Source organism: Protopterus annectens, chromosome 1.part1 (genome assembly GCF_019279795.1).
Source record: "Protopterus annectens isolate FY-2018-M chromosome 1.part1, PAN1.0, whole genome shotgun sequence".
Taxonomy (NCBI): Eukaryota; Metazoa; Chordata; order Ceratodontiformes; family Protopteridae; genus Protopterus; species Protopterus annectens.
The window spans coordinates 1136895196-1136921203 of NC_056726.1; the positions used below are offsets into that span (position 1 = coordinate 1136895196).

Below are 26008 nucleotides of genomic sequence, written 5' to 3' on the forward strand. Positions count from 1 at the left end.
CCAGTGTACAGGTACATATCCTGTAGTCAGGCTAGTGTTACACAGCACTTCTATATGTGTGTTTACCTGTCAGAGTTTATGTAGCATGCAACTGGGGATACCATCAGGTCCCATTCATGTTTTGTATTCTGCTGTCCTGAGGGTGGCTCTCACCTGGACATCTGTGATGACAGGGAGGTTACAGTCAGCTGGGATAACTATGTCTTATTTTGGGGGAGAGGGCGGGGTGACACCTGCACTGAACCTGTCTGCCACAATGTTGTCGATATCTGTGGTGTCAGTGAAATATTTGTTGTTGTGTACTAACTATGGGCATAGAGGATGGATCCTGACCAGGTTGCTAACATAACTGAAGAAGGCCTTCTGGTTATCTGTAGTGTCCCTCTTGATTTCCCTCTCAAAGTTGCCCATGGATTTTGTATGATGGAAAATAGATCCTTACTAGTGCTGCTCAGACATGCCCTCCCTTTATGGAATTATGCTCTGTCTTGCAGTAGCTTCCATCTTCTGTAATACAATCTGTCTATGGCTGGGGTCCACCAGACAGGATGCTGTCCCTTTGCGGAGAGTGTCTTGGTCATATATGGGATTGCATGATCTATGCATTCTCGGAGATGTCTGTAGAAAGCAATTGTGTAGGGGTCAGCATTGTTGGTTGTATCTGCCACTGGCCCAGTGGGCTGAAAGGATACCATGTCACTGTTACAAAGTGTAAAGTTTGTATCTGTAATGTTATGCACTATAGTCGTTTGTGCTGGTGGTGGAGGTGGGATATGTATATCCAGAGCAATCAGTGTGTGGTCAGCTCACAGTAGTTGATGATGTAGGCCATACAGTACCTAGATACAAACCCCCAGAGTGAGGAGGTGCTCTTGACCTGAATCAGTGTTCTGACTGCTGGGGTTTGGTAGTATGTCGTATGGAGTGTGCCAGGTACTGTTGCACAGTTGCTGGCTGAGCACTGATACCTGGCCATCTACATGTGTATCCACCAATAGACAGACAGATGCTACATATGTGAGATATGTTGTATCATAACAGTCGAGTAGCATGTGTAGTATGTGTGCCAAATTCTGCTGACATATATTGCTGATACCAGGTTATTTTCTTTCTCAGGTACATGGCCCACCCGCGGAATCCCACCTACTCCACAGCTGAGGATGAGGAGATACACCAGAGCCTGGTGCAGGATTATGCAATACTCTTTTCCCGCACCAGCCAGAATCAGCAGGAGAGGGCTGCACTGTGGCAAGACCTTGTCCGTCGGGTAAATGACATAGGCACGCATAATAGGACATATGAGCAGGTACGACATCACTGCAGTGATTTAATCAGACATGTCCGTCAGCGTGCATCGGATATTCACAGGCAACAGGTCGCCACAGGTGGTGGGGTGACTACACATCCCCCACTCACCAGACTGGAGGGACTACTCATGAGTGTAGTGGCTCCAGTCCGCCAGCAACAACAACAGCAGCAGACATGCATTATGATGGAGGCTGGAGCCACGCAGCAGCAAGACAGTGAACGTGCAGGTAATATGCCATATGTACAGTTGACTGTTGTGTACACTGGTAGTTAATGCATGTGTGAGGTGTGTCCTTGGTTTGTAGCTGTCACCATAGTATTTAATGTGCAAGTGTGATATCCTCAATACTAGCAGCTGACCTGTGAAAGGCGACTGTTGTACTACTGACCTGTATCATACTCAGTAACAATGGCACAGTTGTGCCCACTGACATTAGTTTCTTCACGTCTGCAGGACCCTCTGGTATAGCAGCAATGCAGCCTATCCATGCTGGTGACTGTGTATTAACAATTCCTGTAATAGTGTTGATAGTAATAGTACTATTTGGCTCACTTAGTAGTGCTCTTTGTATGCATGTAGGTGTGTCTGTGTCTGTGTGTTGATATCATGCATACTGAGTACTGTACAATTGTGTGAAACTGTGTGCATGTGTGCATGTGTGCACCTGTGCATGTGTGCATGTGTGCATGTGTCCACGTGTGCATGTGTGCATGTGTGCACCTGTGCATGTGTGCATGTGTGCATGTGTGCATGTGTGCATGTGTGCACCTGTGCATGTGTGCATGTGTGCACCTGTGCATGTGTGCATGTGTGCAGGTGTGCACGTGTGCATGTGTGCACCTGTGCATGTGTGCATGTGTGCACATGTGCATGTGTGCACCTGTGCATGTGTGCATGTGTGCATGTGTGCACCTGTGCATGTGTGCATGTGTCCACGTGTGCATGTGTGCATGTGTGCACCTGTGCACCTGTGCATGTGTGCATGTGTGCATGTGTGCATGTGTGCACCTGTGCATGTGTGCATGTGTGCATGTGTGCACCTGTGCATGTGTGCATGTGTGCATGTGTGCACCTGTGCATGTGTGCAGGTGTGCACGTGTGCATGTGTGCACCTGTGCATGTGTGCATGTGTGCACCTGTGCATGTGTGCATGTGTACATGTGTGCATCACTGGTAATGTGTAGACATTGTAAACTGTGTTTCCTGTTTCCCTCCCACAGGTTCTGTTGCTGCTCTGGTGTCATGTAGCAGGGAACCTGAATTAGGTGCCGTGGGTACTGATAATGATGACATCTGTGTAATGGCACAGGAAAGTATGCCAGGGTCCGCCATTGGTCAGCCGATTGACAATACACAGCTGTCGACCCCATCAATGCGCACAGTTATCCTGCCAATACACCCTTTGTCACCAATGTCCCTAGGTGATGGACAGCATACAGTGGGCATTGACCAGGGTAATGTGGTATCTGTGGCACATGCCTCCCCACACAGCAGCCATGGGCATGGCCCAGAGATGGTACCACACAGACAGATGTCCAGGGGTTCTCGTGGGAGCATCCATGGGCGTACTGCCCCTGTCAGACATGCCTACAGAGGTCTTACAACCTGAGCTATGTTTCGGGTTGTCATGCAGGCACAGTCACATATGGAATGGTACACCAGACAGGGTCTGAGGGAGCTGACAGCATGTCGCACAGCCATGACTGACAGTATGCGTGACATTGCGGCCGCCATCCGTGATTTCTCCGATGTCATAGACAGACGTTGTGGGGACATATTAGACCGGTTCCACAACTACATGTCCATGAGCCAGGGCGATGGTGGGCGGTTGAGGCGTCGACGTGGCCGTATGCCAGCAACAGCAGCAGCTGGCAGTCGTCGCGGATGACAACAGGGCCGCGGCCGCCCCCGTAGTGCCAGCAGCAGCCCCAGCAATGCTGGGTCTGTGCTGTCATCAGACCGCCCCAGGAGACCATGTGCACGTGGCTCTGGCCATGCCCGACAGGGATCTGTGTCCAGTCAATGAACACCTGCTTCTGATGACAGTACCCAGTCTGGGTTGGTACTGGATATGGTCCGTAGCACCCCTGCAAGGCACAGGTACCGTGTCCGTGGCCAGAGACATTGATCTGTATGACCTGGCAGGTACAGTCTGTGGCTGTCCACAAACACCAGTATATGGCAGCCATGAGGTGGAATTGTGTTCATCCATACACACATGCAAATTGACAACACCTAGGGCTACCGCATACATGCACACACTGCATCAACATTGCCCCACCTTCTACTGCTGTCCCTCACCAACACACATACACATAAATGTAAATTGGTGGTATCGGTGGCTGACTCAGGCATACCAAGTTCACACCCTGTGCATATGATGAAACTGTGCCACCTCCTGCAATCTGTAACAACTGTGCAGGTACAGGTTAACATGTTGCTGATGCACAGGGTGACCACATAGATGTGTAGTAATAGTATCATGTTGTTAACAGTACTGTGTGCTGAATTAATTTTGGGTATATCAGAGCATGCCTGATGCAGTAAGTGTGTGATTGTCATGTCCTGTTGTCTACACCCATGGTAAGTACCATAGTGTATCATCTGCACATGTTGGCATGCTGGTGGTAATGATGTCAACAGAAGGCTACATACATAGGTAGCACAGGGGATAAGGTAATGAATGTAGTAATACGCAATGATGGACATGTAAATTGCAAGTGGCATGTTGCCCACACTGGACTCTGCAATGCAGATGTTTGAGGATGTTGATATGTGTGCAGTACTACACGACTGGTACAGGACACACAGGAGCACCCTAGCACTGCATGCTCACATCTCATACCATGCTAGACAGCCCCAACACACAAAACTAACTGTCACAGGAGGGAGAGTCCCCATATATGTCAGGGATACTGTGGTGGCAGGCCAGGTAGCATACATCCTACTAAGTATGGAACCACTGAGTGAAGGCTCAGTGTCTGTTATTTGACATGTGTATTACTGCAGGTATGAGCACATGGGTTTCCATCCAGTTATTGTACATCCTGACAGTACATGGTCTGTACACTTGTGTGCACTGAGACTGGACCCTAGCCCTCTGACCCGTGTATTTCCATGTACATGTGCATAGTGCCTGCATATTTGCAGTGTTACCTACTGGAACTGGTACAGCTTGTTTGTTGTACAATGGACTACATGCAGCCCTGTTTACTGTAGCTTTGTTTGCATGCATGTTTGCTTGCAATTACCCTGGAATACTGATCACACCTGCAATGCATAGTTATAGAGCTTCTGTGGACTCCTAGTGCCATGTGCATAGCGTACTATATGTATGTCCATGTCCCACTGGACAGGATGTCACTGTTTGTCCTGTTCACATGTACATTGCCTGTGACACAGTGCATATGACTTACCTGGCATGTGTCCACGTGAGCAGTCATATATGCTACTGCTAACTAATCACAGGCACTACACCTTCACATATTCATCTTCTGTTGAACTACCTGCTTCGCTAGGGATGGCCTGCACCTGTCACCCCTGGGCTTTCAGATATTGGCAAAGGCTCTTGCTACCCCCTTCATAGGTATCACAAGGGATGATAAACTAAGAGTAATGCTACCCAATGCCAGAAGTCTAAACCTCCAGATGCATGCACCCAAAACACTCCTTGGCATGGAGAACATCGATATCTGTGCAGTGACAGATGCCTGGTTCAGGGCTACTGAGAGCACACCAGCACTACCAGGTTTAACCTGGTTGATTTCTTTGAAACAGTCACCAAGGCCATTGATGAGGGGAAGGTGGTTCACACAGCCTACCTGGACCTTGCAAAAGCCTTCACAACAATACCCCACTTGGGCATTCTAGAGAAGCTCAACGGCTTACATATAAGCCCCTATGTCACTAGATGGATTGCACAGTGGCTCAAGGACAGAACCCACATGGTTAGAATTGCTGGAGCCATGCCGGACTCCAAACCAGTTACGAGTTGTGTCCCACAAGGCTCAGTCCTGGGACCTCTCTTGTTTAGTAGATATTTATTGGAGGTACAGGCCAACACGGATGGACTGTGGCTGACCAAATATGCAGATGACTGCGAACTGGCCACCATAATCGACTCTCCAGCCGACACAAGCATCTTCCAAAGGGGCATCATAGAAACAGACAACTTGTGCCAGAGCCATGGCCTTCAGCTGAACAGTGTTTAGAAAGGGGAATGTGCATCCTGTAGTCTGTTCACCTAGTTGCCAAAAGGAACATTGTCTTCACACACACTAACCCCCCTCATCCAAAAACACACACTTGCCAGTTGCAGGATTCAAACCCCTATCTGATTAAGTTATGACACTCGAGACAGACACATTAGCAGAGTGTGCTATTCACATTACTGGGAGGTTTTCTTCTCTTGCTGTACTTATAGGGTGCTGACATCATCAGTGTTTAGAAAGGGAAATGTGCATCCTGTAGTCTGTTCTCCTAGTTGCCAAAAGGGACATTTCCCTCACACACACTAACCCCCCTCAGACAAAAATACACACTTGCCATTCGCAGGATTCTAACCCCTACTTAACTAAGTTATGACACTTGAGACAGACACATTAGCAGAGTGTGCTGTTCGCATAACTGGGAGGTTTTTCTTCTCTTGCTGTACTTATAGGGTGCTGACATCATCAGTGTTTAGAAAGGGGAATGTGCATCCTGTAGTCTGTTCTCCTAGTTGCCAAAAGGGACATTTCTCTCACACACACTAACCCCCCTCAGACAAACACACACACTTGCCAATCGCAGGATTCAAACCCCTATCTAACTATGTTATGACATTTGAGATGGGCGCATTAGCAAAGCGCGCTATTCGCATTACTGGGAGGTTTCTCTTCTCTTGCTGTACTTATAGAGTGCTGACATCATCGGTGTTTAGAAAGGGAAATGTGCATCCTGTAGTGTGTTTCCCAGTTGCCAAAAGGGACATTTCTTTCCCACAGACTTACACACACACCAGCCCCACTCACACACAAAGCATTTGCAGGATTCAAACCCCTACCTAATTATGTTATGACACTTGTGACAGACGCATTAGCAGAGCGCACTATTCGCATTACAGTGAAGTTTCTTTTCTCCTGCTGTACTTATAGGGTGCTGACATCATCGGTGTTTAGAAAGGGGAATGTGCATCCTGTGGGGAGGCAGACACCAAGCACACTCTGGCTAAACTGTCATTCCCTAGGGCAAACAGCCTAGTGTTGACCTCTACACCCATATGTTTAATTGTCAAATGCACATTATTTGTTGCTGATAGACTGTTTGCACATCTTTATTGCCATAGCATTCCCTGTTTGTATGAACAACTTGTGCATCTGTGGAAGATGTTTGCATATGGGAGGGATCCACTATATCACGTATGTCTCTGTAGTCATTTAACTGTGTGCACTGGGCAGACTGCTGTAATGTGGTTGGTTCCTGGAATAACACATAAAAATACCAGATATCTGTGTCCAACTGCTAAACTGAGATTTGGCCTAAGTGTGTGAGCATGCCCAGTTCAGCCTTCCCATGGCATGTTGTCTGACATATGTCTCATTTATCAAAGTGTGTGAGCATGCCCAGTGTGAGCATTCCATATCTTGGACTCTGCAGCCCACCACATTTGTGGATGAGTGTGAACTTCAACAAATATCACCCGTTTATGGTTGTGTGTTGTGTGCCATGTTGTGTAGCTACTGTACAACTGCTTTGTGTGTGAACACAACAGGATTATACTGTGCCTGCAGTGTTTGCATGGGATACTTTGCATACAGTTGTCAACATCCTTTCACACTGACCTAACACTGTAGTACTGTATAGTGTACTGGTAGTACTTTGACTGTGGTGGACAGTATCCTGGGCTTTAGTGCTATCACTGCTTTACATTTCGATAGTGGGCACAACAGCCTGGTTAGTGGCCAGTTGTGTACATCTGACCATGTTGCATTCTGTTCAGATATGAACTACTTAAACCAGGCTTGTCCAACATTGGTAGTGTATTCCACAACATAGGTGTACATTTGCAAACACTAGCGATGTGCCCTAGTCCATGTCTAATTCTAGTTGGAGAGTGTGTTTGTCCTTCAACACACATTGTAAGTGGAGTTTGCCATGACATATGTCATGGTTAGTATACTGTGCCTCTATCTACCTGTGACATGACAGTGATACCCAGGATAAAGCTACCATCTCCCATCCACTCATCAAGATTCCTATTGAGGAAGATTGATAAGTGACTCTATGGGTAGCCTGTACTGGGGGTTCACTCATGGGTGGGGGTGGCTTCTGTGTTATGGATCATGCAGTACAGCTTGTCCTATGTAAGTCAGTGCTGGGGTTCAGGTCTCTCATGTGCATAGCTCACTGCCATCCAGATTGTACAAGGTGCAACATGTTTATTGATACCAGCAACACATGGCATCTGTGCTAGCTTGATACTCCTGGTGAGGTACTGTTGGGGACTTTACGGTTGATGGAGGTGTCTGCTGAGGTACATCCCACAGGGGCTATTGTAGTCAATTGTACCGCTGATGAAGGATGACTGCAGAGCCACAATGACCTCCCCTTATCTAGATCTGACAACCTTCATGATTAGGTGGGTATATGGTATGTTTCTGTAAACACTACCCCACATGTTTGTCCAATGCAGGATATCTATCACCTTGTGTCCCCAGGTCTCTCATTACATGTTAACTACATAATGGGTTAACACCTATGTGGTAATTGGTGGGCACTTACTGTATATCCACGGGAGTTGACTATACACGTTTCTGCAATTAGCTTGCTGACATGGCTATGGCACCAGTTGTCTGTTTCTATGTGGCCCTTTTGTGGGATGCTTGTGTCAGCTGGTGGATCATATGTGGTGAGCAGTTTGTAGTCCTATGCAAACATGTTCGGACACAGTCCTTCCATGTTTGCCTGTACCTATGGGACATATATACCAGACGAGGGAGATCCCAGGACCAAGCCTTGTGGGATGCCAGTTATATCTGGTTTGTAGTCTGACATGGCTGCAGCATGTCTGACCATGTCTGTTCTGTCCTTGGTCTGGTTTGCAACCCTCTACTGACATAGGGGTTTATATTTAAGCTGGTGAGCTTATCTATAATGAACACATAGGGTATTGTATAGAAGCCTTTGCAAGGTCCAGCTACGCTGTGTGGACAACATTGCCCTCATCAATGACCTTAATGACTGTTTCAATTGAGTCAAACATGTTTAGGGGCAGGATCTGCACTTAAGAAAGCCACACTGGGTAGGGTCCGGTGTCAGTAGGTCCCCAATATCTTTATGTCTGTGGTACATGCTGATCCTTTCCATAGCTGTGCAGACCGAGCTTCTCAGGATTCTGGGGTAGTAGTTTTCAGTATCCATTCAGGCAACACCTTTGTTGAGAAGGACCACTGTTGTTGTACACTGCTCTTTGGGTACATATTCTGTGGTAAGGCTGACATTGAGCAGTAGTGTGGTTTGGCATTCCATTCATCTTGGAGTCCGTGTTGCACTAAGCCCAGGACACCATCTCATACCATTGCTGCTGTGTGTTTTGCTTTGTAGATGTTGGCTGTTACCTCAGCATCTGCAATGTCAGGGGCCCAGCAGTCTGCAGGATAGATATTCTGCATTCTGGGGTTGCACTGCACCTGTCAGGATGTATGTTGGCAATATGTGTGTGTGTTTGTGATATTTGTGTGATTCAGAGCATATCTGTGAATTCCCAACATGGTTCCTACCATCAGTTGTGAAAGCCTTGGGATTATCCTTAGTGTCCTGTACAATTTGTATCTTCATAGGTTCATAGGTTCATACTAGGCTATCCACCCTAGGGCATTTGTTAGCCTAGCCAGAGTGTGTGTGGCTTTTGCCACCCCTTGCTATGTGAATATTATGGCCATTTATGATTTGCTTTGCTGTGCCTCTGTCTGGACATGACACAGTGAAGACCCCCAGTGTAACTCTACAATCATCCATCCACTTGGCAAGATTCCTGTTGAAGAGTGTCAGTGAGGGGCTCTGCCTAACATGGAGTGGGATTCTGGTCCAGGGTGTGGGGAGCCTCTGAATTATGTATCTGTCCCACCAGCACATCCTATTTCATTATTTGTTGAGGTTGACATCTCTCACTCTCACAGCTCCGATGGATTTGAGTTTTCTGGGGTGGAGCATGTCCATTACTCCTGTGTTGGGCATGGCCTTCTACAACAGGCATGCAATGCCTCTGTGTAGGCAGTATGTGACTGCATTCAGCTGGGGTGTCTACAGCCAGGCAGCATATGACAAATATTTGAGACCCTTTATCCTCTTGGTGAGGTACCTTTGAGGTCTTTCTAACTGCTGCAGGTGTCAGGTAAGGTACATCCCATATGAGGCATTGTACTAGATTATGGGTGTGATTAGAGAACAGTATAGGGGCACAATGACCTCTGTTGGCGTAGATGTGAATCCTTTCCTGATACGGTGTCAAATGTAGACAGTCTTCCTAGCCACATTGGCAATGTGGGTGTCACATAACAGGTTACTGTCCACTTGTGTCCCTAGGTCTCTGGTTACTCCTTCCATACATAATGGTTTACCACCTATGTGGTAATTTGTGGTACCTTGTTTGGTATTTGGTGGGACATTCATACTGTCCAGTGTCTTCAGGACGGCTGGGTGGGGTTCCTGTGTGTGAGAGTGTGGTCTGTAGCATGCTACAGACTGTACAGCAGTCTTGCCTACAGTTAGTTGCACATGAGTGGACTCCAATGCCTTGTGCATTGTCAGTTACCTGGACGTATGGGTGTCTGTGCTGAATATGGATACTCACCCTCCTTTTATGTTTTGTTCCAGGTTTTGGGGCCATGACACATGATACGTGGTATAACCTGGTAGTGCTGGTGTGCTGTCAGGAGGCTTGCAGCAGGTTTCTGTCAGTGCACAGACATTGATGTTCTCCATACTGGGGATGGCCTTGGGAGCATGCATATTGGGGTTTACACATCTGGCATTGGTCAGCATTTCCCTTATGTTTCTTTCCACTTATGTTTTCTAGGGTGGTGGGTCAGTCTTTTCAGCCTTGCCTACAAAAGGATCTATGGAGGTGGCAAAGGCCTTATCCAATATTCAGATGCCCAGGGGTAACAGGTGCAAGCCATCCCAAGAACAGCTGCGTGGCTTGTCAAGCATGACATCCCAAGCAGACAGACATTGGATCCCCTTGGAATGACACCAGTAAGTGTGCCACTTGCTATGACTGATCATTCCGTGTTTGTACTGTGGCATTAGTCTTGGTAAGGGTAGGATGCTGCAAACGGTGAGTGTCATACCGGCCTGGACTACATAATCAGAGAGCTCATCTATGTCTCTTTTTATGTAGTCTAGGGAGGTACATCTCAGGTCATTCACACCAGCATGGACTATGACTGCATCATATTTCCACTTGCTTTGGAGTGACCTGCATACTTCTGTTATGTGGCGTATTGTGGCAGCCTACAGGCAGCTTACTGTACCCTTTCCCTTGTTCAGTCTGGTGTCTTGGGACAGCAGTGTGTCTGACTATGGAGTCACTTATTACAACTGTATCAGGCATGTTGTTTCTCCTTCTGGCCTGTGACTGTTTGGCACACCAGCTTTGTGTACTGTGTGTTGCATGTACTATGTTTGGAGGTTGTTTGATTGGGTGTCTGCTTTAGAGGCCTCTGTTGGTGTGCTGTGTTTGTAATTTGTGCCTCCGGGAATGTTTTTCTGTGTTTATGTGTTTGGTTTGCAGTTGTGATAGGTCTATGTGGGACTGTGTTTGTGGTGTGTCTGGTTACCTTCTCCTCCTGACTAGTTTTGGGGGTACTGAGTTGAGGGAGCTCAGCCTCCAGTTTGGATAGATGGTTGCATCTCTCACATATATTTGTATTTCTTGGGTGGAGTTGGGGTTGTCTGTGTACTTGGGGCAGGTGTAACATTGCCTCAAGATTCACAGATTCAACTTGTTGTGGCTGGCCTTAGTGGATTGTATGTGTGGACAGATTTTATTGCCATACTACTGATCAGTGATTACTTCATTGTTTATGTTTGCTCTATCATGTAGTAGCTTCCTCATTCTCTTGCATGGTTTGGTTATGGCTGGTGTCCACCATGCCAGATTCCTCGTGTATGGCATTGTGTCTTGTTTTAATTCAGGATTGCATAATCCAAGCATTCCTGGCAGTGTTCATGGAATGGCTGTATTACAGGTTCTGAGGTGTGGCCCATATTTTGCACCTGCACAGGACCTTTAATGGATTCCACATCAGTTTGGAGGAGTGCAAATATTGCTTAACACATGTTTTCCACTGTGGTTTTCTGGCCAGGGACTGTGGTCAGGATTTGTATATCCAGTGTGATTACTCTATGGTCTGGTTTTACCAGTGAGCAATACACTTCTCATCTTGCCATCCAGTACCCATGTTGCTGATTATCACATCCAGTATGCTTACCCCTCTTGTGGGAGTGGTACGTTGTTCCTGGGCCTTTTGGTTTATGGATTCTATGAACGTTTGTCCTACACTGTTGGAGCTAGTATAATGCTCCCAGTCTATGTCTGGGTATTTTCAGTCACCCAATATAATGTGGTTTGGAGGACTTGATATATTCATGTATTCCAGCATAGGCCAGGTGCAGTTCCTGGTGTTGGGACAGTAGTCTGTAGCAGGCTATAAACTGGGGGCAGTTTTAGCCACTGTTACTTGACCATGGCTAGTCCATGCTGCTTTTGTTGTGGTACCAACATGGGGGTGTGGTTATCCTTGACAATTCTTGCTAGTCACCCTCCTTTTGTAGCTTGTTCCATGTTTTGAGGCTGTACAGCACAGTATGAGGTGTAACCTGGTAGTGTTAGGGTGCTGTTGTGAGCCTTGACTCAGTTTTCTGTTACAGCACAGATATCAACATTCTCCATACTGGGTGAGTTTAGACTGCATGCATCTTGCTGTTTCAACTTATCCCTTATCTTATTCTTATCCCTTCTGATACCTATGGAGATAGGTTTGTGTTTTGAGCCTTACCTATTCAGGGCACACTGTGGGTAACAACAGCCTTTGCCAGTATCCATACGGCCTGCACTGATAGGTGCATGCCAGTCCTAGCAGGTGGTGCATCATGTCATGCTCAGCATGTCATCCCTGACTGGCACACATTGGATCCCCTTTGACTAACTGCGATACTTCAGTCAATTATTGCACTTGATCATCTCATTGTCATGTTGTGGCATGATGCTTGGTGAGGGTAGGATGTTAGTCAGGGTCCTCAGGTGTGCATATAGTACATGGTGTTACATTACTTAACACATAGCATTCATGCCTCAGGTGGTGCTGCAGGGCTGCCTCTGTCGGATGCGCATATTACACTTCCCTGTACATGTTTGAGAGCAGGTTGTGTCATGTTAGGCATCCCTGTTACTATATGAGTGAGTCAGAGAGGGGTATCATTCCCAGGGTTCCTACTGAGCCAGTGTATGTGCTATGCGTTGCCTCTTTGCCAAGGCTAGGGCATACTGGGCACGTCTCCTTCTGCCTACTGGGGCAGGCTCAGGTTGCTCCTCCTCCGAGTCACGCTCTGCCTGTGATGGCCTTGGCAATGGTGGGGGGCTGTTTGGCCCGGCCCTATGCTGGTCCTGCTGCAGCTGTTTTCACAAGATCATATTATGTAGCATAGCACATACCATGACAATTTGGGTACATGTAGTTGGTGTATACTGCAAGGCTCCACCAGATGTGTCCAGACACCGGAACCGTGACTTGAGCAGCCCAAACGCACGCTCTATTACATTACATGTTTGTGCGTGTGCCTCATTATGGCGTTCCTGTTCAGGTGTGTGTGCGTTTCTGATGGGTGTCATCAGCCACGTCTCCAGTGCATAACCTGCATCCCCCACTAGGTGTCCATGCGGGATGTCCCCATTGGCAAATGTCTGGTACAGCTGCGTCAAATGCCAGATGTGGGAATCGTGGTAGCTCCCAGGACAGCCAGCACACACATTCATTATTATGCCCTGGGCATCACACACGACCTGGCAGTTGATGGAGGGGAAGCCCTTGCGGTTGATGTATGCCCTACCCCACTCACCGGCTGGTGCTTTGATGCGTATGTGCGTGCAGTCTATTGCACCCACTACCTCAGGGTATTCCGCTATTTGCTGGAAGAGACGCATATTGCTGGCCAATACCTCACGGGCATTGGAGAAATATATATGATCACCGACATGTGCTGACATGGCATCCAGGAACTGGTGCAGTACCCTGGAGGCTGATGCCTGTGATATCCCCATCATATCACCAGTTGGTCTCTGGAAGGTACCTGTTGCTAGTATTCTTAGGCCAACACATACCTTGGTTTCCACTGGGATGGGTTCCCCTCTGTTGGTTCTGTATGTGAGGCGTGGCCTGCACAGCTCCACTATTTGCTGCAGGAGGTCTCTGTCCACTCTATAGCGCTCTACTATCTCCAGCTCATGTAACCCGTGGTAGGTGACCCTGGGCCTGTACACTCTTCTCCGTCTTCTCACTGTGGGTTGTCTGGCAGCATCTGCATTGTCACCACCCTCAGCAAGTCACCTATGTCTCATTATGACAGCTATGGCAGCCCCTAACATTTCTGCTCTGAGTTCAGCTTTTTCAGTTTTCACTTCTGATAACTTAACTCCTGTCTTGCAGTGTCTCTTGAGAGAAACATCCTGCAATTCTGTTTGCAGAGTTTTAAGTGCTGGGCTGGGCTACTATTCTGCCTGTGTACTTGCCTGCATCTAATTGTTTTCACCTGCTAGCTCCAGCAGTATCCCCTGCTAGCTTCCTACTAAATCTGTTGCTTCCTTTTTCCTTTCTGTTTCCTCAGGGTGGAGCCGTGTGTAAACCAGCAGAAACACGCTCACAGTGGCTTACACGCGCGCACACATACTTACACAGTTCAGAATCTGCTTATTCGGATTAAAACGCGTGCACGCCCATGCAAACGGTGTTAAACATCTCCCAACACGCTCCCACATGCTCAGTCTGCCTTACACGCGTGCACACTGCCTTACACGCGCACACTGCCTTACTCGCGCTTCATGGCGCGCACACGTGCGCATACACATCCAGCAAGAAACTTTGGTGTAGGCAACAGTGTACACCTTCCATTTCTTGACTTTCTCATGCTTATTTAGTGGCACACCTCTTTCCATGATATCTGTCTGACATCTGTCATGTAACTCTGACCTCCAATGGACTGCATTTCTTTCTACCATTCCCCCCTGTGATGTCACCTATCTCCTACTCTGTTCCTCCCCCTTCTGTAACTCTTACACTACTCAGACTGTGCTCATTTGCTATGTGACAGTGGAATTCAGTATCCTAACACTCATTTGCATCAGATTGCCTACTAATGCTTAGTTACATGTCTTAGACTCAGCTTCGCCCCTTAGCAACCACTACACGGTGGCCATGTTGGTTTTGGTCTGCTGGTCCCTGCATTGACATTCCATGTATTGCATAAAACCCACATTTGTGGGTTTAAAACCTTCGTTTTTATGTTTTATACAGCGCAGCCCATTTGCGCGGGGCTGCGCTGGGTTTAAACATCGGCAATCGCCGAAAAAAAATTATATTTTTAATATATTTGCATCAGGTTACTTTGCCAATGGCCACATATTTGGCCATTGGCATGCTGCCTGACACATATGCACCCTTTATTTGGAGCTGACATAGCTCCATTGCAGATTTTGCAGAAACGTACTCAGTTGTCAACTGAGTACATTTCTGCAGCTAAAACGGCTCTTACACGGGCTGTTCTGGGCTTCCTGGATTGCTAATCATCCTCATTTGCATGCTATTCGGCTGCAAGTGAGGTGATTAGCTTATCCACGCCCACTCCGTGTAAGAGCTGTTTTAGCTTGTCTCTTACACGGACTTTGGGCTGTTCCTGGATCGCGAAGGCTGCATGGAGTCTTACACTACTCTTAGACTCCGTGCAAGCCTTCGTGAATCCGGCCCGTAGTCTTTCTATAAATGCTATGTTATAATGCACATGAACCCCAATTATATTTGCTATACTTTCACAAACAGATTCTTCTATCTTGGAAACTGTAAAACCTAAACATATATTGGTAGAATGTTCTTGTTAATCAGACACAAGGTTTCACATATTATCAATTAATTCCTCTACGAGTGCGTGTTTATTGACAGATTTACAGACATATGAACACATGCTTAATTGTACTATTAGCAATATAAATAAAACTGAATATCTCTCAAGATGTGCAACTTACAGTTCAAATATCAAAGATAATTTTATTCAGCAACATTTAAGGTTTCACCTGATGTCATGCAATAGCTTGTAAGTCACTTGGTTTTTGCAGTATTAACTACATATGGAAGTATTTTTTTCTTAATCACTAACAAACTTGGGTATAATGTGATATACCTGAACATTGACAATGAATTTCCCCATCTCCCACCAAGGCATATCACAACACACACTTAAGTAACATGTAGGGCTGTCAGTTATGAACATATGAAAGCAAATGTGAAAATATGAATAATTAGTGACAAATAGTGATTCATTTCTCTATTGCAGCACATCCTAGATTAACAGTCTTAGTGTCATTTTGTTAATACCTCCTTGCACTTTCTAATACAGCCTATTGTTAGTTGGTATGTTGCTTAGTTAAAGAAGACACAGCAACAAAACGTCTGGGTGCCATAAGGAGCTATGTGTGTGAACTGGTAATGTACACGAATGGTGTTTTAGGCCTGAGTGAGTTAAAATCCCACCACAAAGGACATTTTTTTTTTGATATATTGAAACTGATACTTAAATACTATACTGAGGAAGTCATTCACTATGAGCATAGCAACCCAAGACGGTGCAAATAGAATAGTATTTATAAACAATGGCACGCTTGTCTGCATATAAATGCTTTACAAAAAAATCAGAAAAAGGTGTTAGCATTTCATACTATTTTTTTTCTTTATCACGGTAGTCTGTGTGTGTGTGTGTGTGTGTGTGTGTGTGTGTGTGTGTGTGTGTGTGTGTGTGTGTGTGTGTGTGTGTGTGTGCGCGTGCGCGCGCGCGTCTGGTGTGTGTCTGTGTTGGAGGGGGGTTGTAATAAGTAGCAATCACTCAGTCATGAGTGGATGTGTACTGCTCATGATGTCTAGACATGCAGTGTTATACATATTTAGTAAATGCAGGATATCCAGTATATAAATTGAAAAATTTGTGGCGGTTTGTAAAAAATAATTTATCAGAAGGACAATAATAGCTGGACATGTGTTAGTGAACTGACAGTTTTAGTTGGCATCTTATATAACCTGGTTTATCTGTAAAGATATACAAAGCTGATATTTTCTGAATGATTTTATAATGCATTAATATGCATAATGTTTTAAAGTAGGTTTTCTGAACTGTAGTACAAAAGCATAGATGTTATTTGTCATTTTTTTTTCTTTTGCATGTTCCTAGTTGGCCTGAAAATGGCATTTGTACTATAATTCAGGCAAAGAGTTGTACATTGATTGATTGCTTTTGAAAATCTAGTATTTGTTTTGCAACTTTTTTGTAACTAGCCTGAAAATGACCAATGGGGATTATTGTTCTAGCCAAGATTGCACACCTAAATAAACAAATTTAATGAAATGCAAATGTTTTAGTCTTCATAAAGGAATGACAGTAAGGCGTTTCAGAGTTGAGTTATAGAATATTTTGATGACACTAAAAAATTTCAAAAAAATGAAATCTTTAGCTATGTATGTAAAATCCAATGGCAGGAAACAAATGTATTTTCATGCATCTATAAAATAGTTTCTGATAATGTCAGCAGGAGAAAATTTATAATAGGAGCAAGTACTATATGACGCTAATATATATTAAGAACCATCAAAGCTATATGAAATGTTCAATGGGATACCTTTGCTGAACACCAAGCAGCCAATGAAAATCTTCAGGTTACTTAACTGCATTTGTTTAAATGCTTGACATAATTTTTTGTGATATGTTATTTAAATGCTTTAACAAGAAAAAACGAATGTGACCTATAAGGCATTTGTCTTAATTTTTTAGTAAATAAAATATTTCTTGGTGCTTTAGATGTATCCCGATTACTCTTTGCAGTTCGTGGTCAGTGTCACCCTGCTTTATTTAATGATTAGCATGTGATTTGTGTGCATAGTTAGTTTTTTGTGGAGTAACATTTTCGTGGGCCAGGTTGAGCTGCAGAGTGTGGCACAGAACTGGGAAAAAAAACAAACTGCATGATTAAAGTGAAGACTGAATTGTCCTGAGTGTGCCACTCCAGGACCTTAACTCTAGCTTTATGCACCAAGTGTTAACTAAGTCAGATATTCAGGGAAAGTAGAAACCAGTGCTATTGCAGAACAATAATAAAAGATACACCCCAATACTAATAATTTATTCCTACCACAGCTTTCCTTTCCTGCATTTCATCTTACTTTGTGGTCTCGTTCTAATACCACCCATACTTGTAAGCTTTGCCTCATTATTTCCATCTTAATTTCTACAGATCTCATTTCACTTTCCTTCCCCTATCTCCTTCCCCTCTTGTAAATGTCTGCATCTACCTTCTCCCAAGATTCCCTTATAACCCCCTTTCTCTCCTACTGTCACTTATTTCTATAGTTACTTATCTATTGTTCTTGTGTGGGGTCTGCTCATAACACTTTGTGGCTATTCCCTTTAAAAAGTACCTGATGCTTTGCTTTCTTCTGGCTTTTCCTGGTTAGGGGTCACCACAGCAGATCACCTGTCCGGTCATGATTGGCAGTGGAGTTTTACGGTGTTGAGTTGTCAGCCCAGTGCCCTACCATCCACAGAAGGCACACACATGCACCCACCCATGCCTAGGGCCAATTTAGAGTCCCCAATGTGCCTACAGCAAGTCTTTGGGATGTGGGAGGAAACTGGAGCACCCGGAGAAAACCCATGTGACCACAGGGAGAGCATGCAGACTCCACACAGAAGGCACCCCAGTCAAGGATCAAACCGGAGAACCTCTTGCTGTGAGGTGGCAATGCCGACCATTACACCACTGCGGCTGCTCACCTGATGCTTTTATTCCTACTTTTCCTGAATTCCTTTTTCTTCTCCTATCTATAAATATAATCTTCTTTCCCTCCTACCTTATAAACCTTTTATTCACTCTGATTGTCAAACTGATAATTAATTGGATTGTTTTACTTCAATGTCATTCATTCATTTAGGATGGCATAGTTGTGCAGCAGTTTGCATTGTTCCCTCCCAGCAAGAGGTTCTCCAGTTCAATTCTTGGCTGGGGTGCATTCTGTGCAGAGTCTGTATGTCCTCCCTTTGTTCATGTGGGTTTCCTCCCACGTTACCAAGACATGCATCTGGAGAGTTTCTTCCTGGGCCATTGCTGAAAATTGGCACATTCCAAGTTGGATTTTCCCGGCAAACAAATGTAGAATAAAATTCTACCTTGCTCTGGCTGTACACTAATACCATAGCTTAATTTTAATGTGGTATCTTAGGTAGGCCATTGGTTATGTTATTTGCCAAGTTATGTCTTTGTAATATGGGACTAATAATATTACAAGGCATTAAGTAGAAGCATACCTTTGTTTTTCTTATACTTTTCATGTATCATATTCACATATGTAATTGTCACTGCTACACATACAAGTTTTCTGAATCTTTCTTCCTATGACCTCCAGTGATAAATGGATGCTGTCCAGATAACTTCCTCAGTTGATATTAGATACACAAAGAGGAAAAAGTGCACAGACTGAGTTCTAAATTGTAAAGAAAGTCTGCATTTTTGTTAAGCATATCATACAATATTTCAGCAATTTATTCAGTAATTATACATGCGGTTGTCACAGTTGTTTTTTGAGGATTTTAAAGGCATTTTTCTACTATATACTTTTGTTGTACTGTTTTACCTATAATTATTTTTTGAGCTTTGATTCAATGATCCTCATTGTAGAAGGTCTCTACCCAGTATGGCTAACTTTGTCAACAAAAATGCAGGACTAGATTCTTATAGAAAGAGTTGCGAGACAAAGTCAGTATTAATGAATAATATTTTCCATGGACTGGAAGCAGCTATCTGATACTGAGCCCGGAGTGCTATTTCATAGGTTCATAGGTTCATAGGTGTGTACTAGGCTAATGGCACTTGAGCCTTTACAAGCCTAGCCCCAAAAAAATTGCCCAGGCACCATGCCACCGGATGTTAGTTCACAGTGCCCATATCCAGTAGTGCAGCTGGAATGATCCCTGGAATTAACTTTGTGTTACCCATCCACTCGTCAAGATTTCTCTTGAAGAGGGCCAGTAAGGTGCTTTGCTTGACATGAATTGGAAGCTTATTGCAGAGTATGGGCAGTCTTTGGGAGATTAACCTGTCCCTCCAGCATGTTCTGTTAATTGTTGTAATGAGGTTGTGATCTCTAGAGCGTGTGGTGTGGGGGATTGGGATTTCTTTAGGTGTAGCATTTCAAGAGAGGCTGGGTCAGACATGGCTTTGTAAGTCAAGCAGAGATCACCTCTAAAAGACAATAAGAGACTGAGAACAGCTGAAGTTTCTTGAGTCTGTCCATGCAGGATGTGTTTAAGGCCTAGGATTCTTTTTGAGAGGTACTTTCTGGCCTCTCCAGCTGTTGTAGGTGTCTGGTCAGGTACATGCCAAATGGGGCATTATATTTGATGATTGGTCTAATGAGGGATGAGTAGAGAGGGATGATGGCCTCTTTCTTCCTGGATGCAAATCCTTTGGTTATAAGATGTGCCACGTAGAAGGACTTTCTGACCACAGTGGCAATGTGGTGGTCGATGGTGAGGTGGCTGTCAACCTGGGTGCCCTTTTCTCTTATGGCCCCTTCAGTGTTCACTGGGCTCCCATCAATGTGGTAATTCATGGGAACTGATTTTTTTTCCAAAGGGGATGATAATGCATTTTTTGGCATTAAACTTCATGCCATGGTTCCAACACCAGTCATTGGTCTCAGAAAGGCCCTTTTGTAGGATGTCTGCATCACTTGGGAGTTGATAATGTCTCCTGGCTTGCAGTCATCAGTGAACCTGGTCAGCCAGTGTCCTTTTGTGTTGGCCTGAACTTCTGAGAAGTAGATGTGAAACAGGAGAGGAGAGGGCCCATGACCGAGCCCTGTGGGACTCCACTCGTGACTGATCGACAGTCTGACTTGGAATCCACAACTTTCACTCAGTGGGTCCTGTCTGTGAACCAATTTGCAACCCACCTAGTGATGTAAGGATCAATGCCTAGTTTGGTGAGTTTATCAATGATACCTGAGTGGGGAATGATATCAAAGGCCTTAGCCAGGTTGACGTAGGTTGTATGCACTGCCTTGCCCTCATCCATGGCCTTGGTGACTGCCTCAAAGAAGTCAACCAGGTTCAGCAGGCAGGATCTCCCCTTCACAAAGCCAAACTGTGTGGGGTCAAGAGTTTGGAGATTGCCTATATCTTTGTTAAGCAGGTCCATGATGATGCACTCCATAGCTTTGTATACCAGGCTTGTCAGGCTAATGGGGCAATTGTTCTCAGGGTCTGTAGTTGCTCCCCCTTTATGGAGCAGGATGACTGTAGGAGGGATCTCAGCTTTTTGTTGAGATTGATAAGGGAGGTTTTCCAGTCATGTGACTTCATTTTTTTCTGCGACAGTTTCTTCCTTCTGTTGTAGAGTTTATTGATGGCTGGGGACCACCATATTGGCTTCCTTTTTTTGGAGGAGAGCATCTTAGTTCTATCTGGTATTGCAAGGTCCATGCATTTGTGTACATGCTCGTACAATGCATTGATGTATGATACGGCAGTCATGCAACTATTTTCCATTGGCATGGGTGCCAAGAAGTTAGCCATATCTTCTTTTAGTAGCCCAACGTAGGCTTTAGTGAAGTTTTTCAGGGTGGTCACCTTAGTGGGGGGTGTAGGTGAGATGGAGATTTCCATGGTGATCAGTTTGTGGTCAGATTTAACCAGGGAGAAACTGACTATAGGTGTGGAGCAATGGTCTCCCATGTTGGTGATGACCAGGTTGAGGATGTTGCTTCCTCTAGTGGGGATCAGAATGAGCTGGTCCAGGGCATTGGAATTGATAAATCACAGAAAGTGTTGGGCCTGTACATTGGTACTTGAATAGCTTTTCTAGCTGATGGAAGGGATGGAAGGGTAGTTGAAGTCACCCAGTATGAGAATATTGGGTTGGACCTTGATAGATTCCAGGGTGCCTAGGAAGTTGGCGTGTGAGTCTAGGGACATGTTTGGGGATCTGTAACAGGCTATGACTTGTATCGCCATCTTACTCAGTGTTAGCTGCACCTGAAGTATCTCTGATGCATTATGCTGGGCTACCAGTCTAGAGGTTCATAGATTCATAGGTGTGTACTACGCTAATGGCCCTGGAGCCTTTACAAGCCTAGCCCATAGGATTACCCTGGCATTGTACCACCCAACCTTAGTTCCCAGTGCCTCTGTTGAGTAGAGCCACTGGAGTGATCCCTAGGGTGAATTTTCTATTTCCCATCACTCATCAAGATTTCTCTTGAAGAGGGCCAGTGAGGTGCTCTGCTTGACATGTATGAGAAGTCTATTTCACAGCATGAGCAGTCTCTGGGTTATGAACCTGCCCCTCCAGCATGTTCTGTTGATTGTGGTAATGAGGTTGAGGTCTCTGGATCATGTGGTACGGAGAGATCGGGGTTTCTTTAGATGTAGCATTTCTAACAGAGCTGGGTCAGACATGGCTTTCTGAGTCAAGCATAGATTTTCTCTAAGTAGGTGATATGAGACAGAGAATAGTTGGATTTTTTTTTAGTCTGTCCATATAGGACAAATGTTAAAGGCCTAGGATCCTCTTTGTGAGGTACTTTTGCGGCCTCTCCAGTTGTTCAGTGAGGTACATGCCAAATAGGGCATTGTACTCAATGATTGACCTAATGAGTGAAGAGTAGAGGGAGACAATGACCTCTTTCTTCCTGGATGCAAAACCCTTAGTAATGAGATGTGCCACATAGAAGGACTTTCTGACCACAGTGGCAATGTGTTGGTCAAAAGAGAGGTTGCTGTCATTTTGTGTTCCCAGATCTCTTATAACGCCTTGTGTGTTCAGTGGACTACCATTGATTTGGTAATTCATGGGAACTGGGTTTTTCCCAAAGGGGATGTAGACACATTCTTTGGCATTGAGCTTAAGGCCATGGTTCTGACACCAGTCGTTGGTCTCAGTGACGCCTTTCTGTAGTATGTCAACATCACTTGGGGTGTTAATAATAGCTCCCAACTTGCAATTGTCTGTGAACTTTGTTAGCCAGAGTCCCTTCGTGTGGCCTGGACTTGTAGATACCAAAAAGGAGAAAACCCAGGACCAAACCCTGTGGGACTCCACTCGTGACTGGTCAGCAGTCTGACTTAGAGTCAGCTACTTTCACACTGTGGGTTCTACCTGTTAGCCAGTTTGCAACCCACCTAGTGATATAGGGGTTGATGCCTAGCTTAATGAGTTTTTCTATGATTCCTGAGTGTGGAATGGTATCAAAGGCCTTGGCCAGATCAAGGTAGGCTGTATGAACCACCTTGTCTTCATCCACAGCTCTGTTGACTGACTCAAAGAAGTTGAACCAGTTGAGAAGGCATGATCTACCTTTCACAAAACCAAACTGTGTGGGATCCAGAGTTTGGAGATTCCCTATATACTTGTTTATTAGGTCCTTGATGATGCGTTCCATAGCTTTGCATATCAGACTCATCAGGCTAATGGGGTGATAGTTCCCAGGGTCTGTAGTTTCTTCTGCTTTGTGGAGAGGGATGACTGTAGCAGTGCACCATTCAGTAGGGACAAAGCCTGAGGTGAGGCTGTGATTGAACAGGGCACACAGGTAAGGTGCCAGTTCACTCGGTAATTCATGTAGAACACAGCCAGGGATACTGTCAGGTCCCATAGAAGCTGTATTCTTGGCCTTGGACAGTGCTGTTTTAACCTGTGCAGCAGTAATACTGGGTGCCTGGCAATCTACTGGTATTGAACTGGTCCTTTGGGGGGGAAAGGGGTAAAGTTGTCACTGAATCTGTCGGTCAGTATATTGGCAATATCTGTTGGCTTGGTATAGGAGGTACCATTGTGCAGTAGCTCAGCACAAATCTGGGTATTGCTGTGGAGGTTCTTTACATAAGTATAGATGGCCTTGTGGTTGTCTTTACCATCTGCTGCAATTCTGTTTTCATACCTAGATTTAGAGGATTTGATGAGGGATCTCAACTTTTTGTTGAGGTTGATAAAGGAGTTTTTCCAGTCTTGGGACTTCCCCTTATTCTGTATAGGTTTCCTCCTTCTGTTGTAGAGTTTGTTTATGGCAGGGGACCACCAGATTGGCTTCCTTTTTTTGGAGGAGAGCATCTTGGTTCTATTGGGTATGGCAAGATCCATGTATTTGTGTACGTGTTTGTACAGTGCATTGATGTATGATTCGGTGGTCATGCACCTGTTCTCCATTTGCATGGCTGCTATGAAGATAGCCACCTCTGTTTTCAGGAGCCCAAAGTTAGCTTTGGAGAAGTTTTTCATGGTGGTTACCTTTGCGGGTGGTGGGGTGGGGTGGGAGGGATGTGGATTTTCAAGGTAATATTGACTATTGGTGTAGAGCAACGGTCGCCCATGTTAGTAATGACCAGGTCAAGGATGTTGCTACTTCTAATGGGGCTAGTGGGGATAAGAAAGAGCTGGTCCAGGGCATTGGAATTAATGAATTCCAGGAAACATTGGGCAAGTGTATTGGTACATGACTAAATTTCCTAGTTAATGTAGGGGTAGTTGAAGTTACCCAGTATGAGAGTGTTAGGTTGGACCCTAATGTTCTCCAGGATGTTTAGGAATGTGGAGTGTGAGTCTTGAGACATGGTTGGGGACCTATAGCAGGCTACAACCTGAATCACTGTCTTACCCAATGTTAACTGCACCTAAGGTGTGTTATATTGGGCTACCAGTCTGGAGGTGGTTCATAGGTAGATTCATAGGTAGGTACTAGGCTATCGGCCCAAGGACCTACGTAAGCCTAGCCAACAAGTTTCCCTGTCTTACGCCACCCAAGAAAGTTATTTTCCTGTGCCACTATCAAGCAGAGACACAAAAGTGTATTTCCTATTTCCCATCCACTCATTAAGATTTTTCTTGAAGAGTGCTAATGAAGAACTTTGCTTGACATAGATGGGTAGCATGTTCCAGAGTTTGGGAAGTCTCTGGGACAGGAATCTATCCCTCCAGCATGTCCTGTTTATTGTGCTATAGGTTCATAGGTAGGTATTCAAAAATAAACAGCCTCTGCAAGGCTCAAACCCAGGACCCTGCTGGTGTATGCATACTTTATGAATATGGAAACACCACCGCCTTAGGAATTGAAAGGTGTGGAATGAGTTATAGCCTGGTAGTGCAGGGGTGCTTTCTGCAGCCTAGAATCAGGTCTTGAATTAGGCACAGACATCAATGTTCTCCATTTTAAGGAGTGCTTCGAGTGAGTGCATATTCAGATTTCAACTTCTAGCATTGAGCAGCATGACACTCAGATTGCATTTGTTTGTAGCTGTTACAGTGGTAATTTGGTCTTTGGAACACCGTCTAAAAAAGGCACTATAGGGATGGCAAGAGCCTTGGCCAGTATCAGGAAGCCCAGGGGTGACAGATGCAGGCCATCTCTGGCAAAGCATCGATGTCTGTCAATCATGTCATCTTAGGCAGATACAGGATCCCCTTAGAATGACACCAGAAACTTAGCCAATTGTTGAAACCAATCATTTTCTGCTTGTACTGTGGTACCATTCTGGGTGATGGTAGGATGCTACTCAGGGCTAGGGTCATACCTGCTTGGGCTGCATAATCTGAGAGCTCCTCTATGTCTCTTTTCATGTACTCCAGGGAGGTACATCTCAGGTCATTCACTCCCACATATACAATGACAGAGCCATATTTGTACCTGTTGTTGAGGGATTTGAGTGCATGCATTATATGGTGGATCCTGGCACCTGACAGGCAGCTGACTGTTACTTTCTCCTTATTCAACCCACTGAGTGGGACATCAGTGTGCCTCACAATGGAGTCACCTATGACTAGTGTGCTGGGCATGCTCTTTTGCCTTAGGGGCTTTGGTTGAGTGGCACACTGTTTAGGAGAGTTATGTGTCTCATGATTAGTGTTGTGTTGTGGTGGTCAAGTGCATTTCTGCCTTGGAGGTCTGTGCTGTTTGGGTAGATGTTTATTGAGAGCCTCTGTGAAGGTGGGTGTGTGGTTTGTGTTTTTATGTGAAGGCAGTGCTGGTGTGTGTTCTGGAGGGCTATGCGTTCCATGTGGTGTGGTGCAAGTGTTGAACTTCTCCTCTTGACCAGCTATTCTGGTCTTGTCTGGAGAGTGTGTGGCTTCCAGTTTGGATATATAAGTGCATCTCTCACAAGTCCGAGTGTTGGGAGGTAAGAAAAGAGGGTTGCCAGTATACATGAGGCAGTTGCTACATTGCCTCAGCATGCCCAAATTCACCGGGTTAATAGTGAAAAGCACAAGGAACTGACCTTTAGACATGCCTGGAGGGGTGGGAATTAATAATAAGTACTGGAGCTCTTTCCTTGTAGAACATTTAGTGCTGGTAGCACTTTTATGTGCTACAATAATTGATACAAGAAGTCTGGTAAAGTGCTAGATTAATAAGC

The 26008-nt window shown here is 45.2% G+C and overlaps 1 protein-coding gene across 1 annotated transcript in view; it reads left to right on the forward strand.

Annotated features, from left to right (window-relative positions):
- LOC122809101 (deleted in malignant brain tumors 1 protein-like) overlaps positions 1-26008 on the forward strand; it is a gene marked incomplete at its 3' end in the record, with an annotated part of 811935 nt that overhangs the window by 367910 nt on the left and 418017 nt on the right.